We start from the raw sequence: 4,365 nt of genomic DNA on the forward strand, positions 1-4,365 counted from the left end.
AATAGGAGAACTTTAAGATTTGAATTGGAGTTAGTGTGGTGATCATGGCGATGATGCAGAGAAAAGAAGAGAAGCAAGTTGAAGTTAGGGTTCACAATTTGTTAACATTTTTAGTGCAACGTTCATCTTCAATCCTAATTGACTATTCATATATTTAATATGCAAATTAAATTAAAATATATGAAGTGGCCCAATGATAGAATGTCTTGCCCAACAACTAACCTAGCTAGGGTTCAAATCCATGGTAAAGGCAATAATTTGGATTTTTTTAAAATTTTGATGATCTTGGTAATGAGCATATGCCACATCAACGTAAAGTGACCCTTAATTTTGACTTTGACTAACATACCTAACGGAAAGGACTAACGCGACCCTGTTTGAAGACATAAGGGGTCAAATCGATACTTTTAAAAGTTAAGGGACCAAAATGGACCCCGAGGTAAAAATAAGGGACTAAAAAAGGTATTTTGCCATTATATTTTATTATTTGGATTAATTAAATTGGATGGAGCAGAGCATAATGAATTAATATTGATTTTATCATATGTTTTCATTTAGCATCATATTTCCCCCCCTCTAATTCGAGTGAAATGAATAACTTGATTTGTTATGTCGTAAAACATCCAAACAATGGAATAAAATCTTCATTCCATTTTATTCCACTTTGCTCTTTTCAATTGTATTTCATTTTTTAAAAGATATACAAACATAGAATAGTAGATATTATGTGCATCACTTTCACTTTGTTAATTTCTTCTGAATAAGTCTATTGTGGGGCGTGCTATGTTGGCTCCAGGGTAAACCTTGCCTTCTCGAGGCTACATAGCCCAAGAAATTAGACAAGTATACAGTCCTTTAAGCATAAGTCATGTAAGGGTGAAATGTTTTCCTAAAACATACCAATAAATTAAACATGCATACAACTCCTCAAGCATGAGTCTTTTAAGAGGGGATGCTTTATTATGACATACCAAGAAAAATCAGACATGTATACAACCCCTCAAATACGAGCCATATAAGGGAGAAATACTTTCTTGAGACCGGTTAATGATTGTCTGGCATGCCTTAACAAAGCTTATTTTTGGGCGAGCTTCCTCTAATTTTTCTAGATGTGACGACCTCTGACCATGGCTGGTCAATGTTCGATGGTTTCTTTCCTATTCCACTTACCCTAGTTGTGATTAAGGCCAAAAATCTTGGAAGCAGGAGCAACTCATGCCATATCTCTGTCTTTTGTAGCCTTAAAAAGGTAGCTTTAAATATAACCCTCATTTTGTTTGCCACTCAAATTCAATAAATAAGCTTCACAATTTTTCATTTTTCTCATCTCTTCACTTTAACTTACAAAATTGCAGCAAGTGTCTCTATGCCATTCCCCTTTTTCTATTTTAAATCTTCAACAAATGCTCACGACACCAGGTAATATCCCACTTCTTTTGTATTTCCTTTATTCTTTCATGGTGTTTATTTGAGACGATGGTTCTTCTAGAAGGGTCATAGAGCCCCTAAAATGATGTTAATACGTGTAAGTTATATACTTAATGCATGCAAAGCTAAAAATGGGGTACATAAAGAGTAGATTGGAGGTTCGTAGAAATGGAGCTTTTCACTAGTTACAAGAGTCCATCTAGTGATAGTTCATGAAGTGAATCGCTTAGTGATAGTGGCAGTGACTTAGCGGCTCTGAATGAGATACAAGCTTTTCATCTAGATATGGAGTTGTCCAACACTAGGAATGAGCCCGATGTGATATTTGAGTCGTGTTTATTGGGCAAGAAGATCTTCATGTGGCATCCTTTAGGGGTGGAGGATGAATACTTGTACTTTTATACAAAGGTGATCGAGGACTTTGGAGTCGATATCCTTTTTACCCTTGTAGAACCATTGATCTTAAAGATTATGAACATTGTCCCTTTACAAGGTGCATGCAACATTAAATCATTCGTCTAAGGTTTCAAGATCCTATGTTAAGCCCTAAATATTACTCCTATGGAGGGAATATTGTTCTTTTTCCATGAGAACAATGGGGTTAACATGGTTGAATGGGTATCTGCGAGTATCATCCCTGGGTGAGATATTCTCCTGCCTTACACTTCCAACTACAAAAATTGGAAGGATAAGTTTTTTCGAGTTAAGGTCAGTGCTTATTATCCCGAGATCATGTAGAAGAAGATGAGACTCACAAGTTTCCTCTGAATTGTATATTGATCCCCTCATTATCATGGGTTATGACACAACTAAGCTTAGTGATACGGAAAAAAAGAGAGGTATAGAAATATATATATATATATATATATATATATATATATATATATATTATATATATATATATATATATATATATATATATAATATATATATATATATATATATATATATATATATAGAGAGAGAGAGAGAGAGAGAGAGAGAGAGAGAGAGAGAGAGAGAGAGTTAATTGGTCTAATAAAGAAATTTTTTATTATGGGAATGAGATACCTGCTTAGAATTGAGGGAGGTCTCTATATGCTCATGAGTTTTCTACGGAAGATGTTTTCCTGACATCCTAACTTTGTGCATTATTTCTGACTAATTCTAAATTATGTTTTTCTATTTATTTCTTTTTGTAGAGAGGATGTCCCCCTTCTTTTAGCAGAAAGGAAAATAATGATGGTGAATGCTAAATCCCATCAGGGTGAGGTGATATTGGTTCACGAGAGTGACCCCTCATGCTTCAAAGCTCTAGAGGCCAAGAGAAGAAAATTGCCACATAGGGGAAGTCATCAAGGCCATCCCTTTTTCTACCGCCATGCCACCTCCATTCTTGAAAGCACGAAGTCGTCCCCCAAAAAGAGGAATACGGTGGATCATGGCAAAAGGCTAATTGATGTGAACAATGTCACTTCCATAGACTTTGAGGTGGATAGTTTCATGGAAGGTTGCACTGGTGGTTCTTTGATAAGTGGTAAATGAATCATGTTTCTTGTTTATTTTATTTCTGTTTTCATGAGTGTTTGCATCATTTTAGTTGTATTTTATGCATTTTTCATCTTATTTTCATATTTTAAGGTAATAAGAAGGTATTAGACTGGATCGAAACGAAAAAGGCCAAAGATTGCATAAAATGTAGCTCTTCTCATACAAAATTTTATTGGGCTACACGGTCTGGCCGTGTCCTGTGACACGAATCCTGTTGGCCCCTTGGAACCCCTCCTATACAAGTAAGTCGTAGTTGACATGACATGGCCTTGTCCCTTGACACGGGTCGTGCCAACTTGTCAGTCAGTTACAAATTCTTGATTTTTGAGCAGTTTTTGTGACTTTTTGGTATACATAACCTCCCAAGCATTAATGATAATGGTTAGTAGTAGCTGAGCTTGAAATTACTAGCTATTATGAGTCACTTATGGCTTAGTTTAGTATAAATAGAGGCTTAAGCTTGAAGGATTGATCATCAATTTTACTACCTATCATACATTATAATTTCTTTTTTTCTCTTTGTATTTTGCTTGGGTTCTTAGATTTATGCACGTGTTAATATTATTTTAAGTCTTAAATTCAGGGGGAACTTGCAAACCTAACTATGGTATTCTAAGCTAAAAAATAATTTTTAATAGTATAAAATTTATGGGGAGTTTTCAAACCCCACTCTGATATTTTTATGTGATAAAACCAAGTAAAAATTATTCATCACAATATATGGTTTTGTCATCATAATAAATGGGGAGATTGTAAGAACAAGATTTGCTTTTGCATCTGATATTTAGTTTTGATGATAACAATGCATTGTTTCTTAGAAAACAATTTTGTACACTAATGGTTTTTATCTAGTGTGTAGCTTTTGCTAATAGGTTCATACTTTGAAGAATTGACGTGTGACATCATCAAATTCTGGAATCAACACACTTTGACTCTGAAGAGATACAATTGCTTTATAAGATGTTGTCAAGTTCTAGAAAGCTCGTAGACAATAGTTATGATGAATGTTTATGCTAAAGCTTCTGAATGTGACTCTGATTGAAGAGCCTCTGAAGGATTGTCAAACCTTCAAGATTATGCGTTCTTAAGTTCTGAAGACTCTGAAGAACAAGATCTGAAGACTCTAAAGACCAGTTTCTGAGGAACTGTGTCAAGACTCTGAAGACCAAGGTTCTGAAGATTCTCTCAACTAGTCTATTGATTCTTCTAAGCATACTTCAACACAATTTATTCAGAAGCCTCTGAAGATTAGAAGATATGATTAAAAGGTTCTGCGTCAGGAAAATAATACATAGTATAAGATCACCCTTCCATCCTCTATGTTGTTTTTGTGGGCTAAAGACAATACTATTGTACCATTTTGCCTCCTATATGCAAACCGTTATACAAGGAGACAACTGCATTCTT

The sequence above is a fragment of the Lathyrus oleraceus genome, chromosome 4 (genome assembly GCF_024323335.1).
Source record: "Lathyrus oleraceus cultivar Zhongwan6 chromosome 4, CAAS_Psat_ZW6_1.0, whole genome shotgun sequence".
In the NCBI taxonomy this organism is placed as follows: Eukaryota; Viridiplantae; Streptophyta; class Magnoliopsida; order Fabales; family Fabaceae; genus Lathyrus; species Lathyrus oleraceus.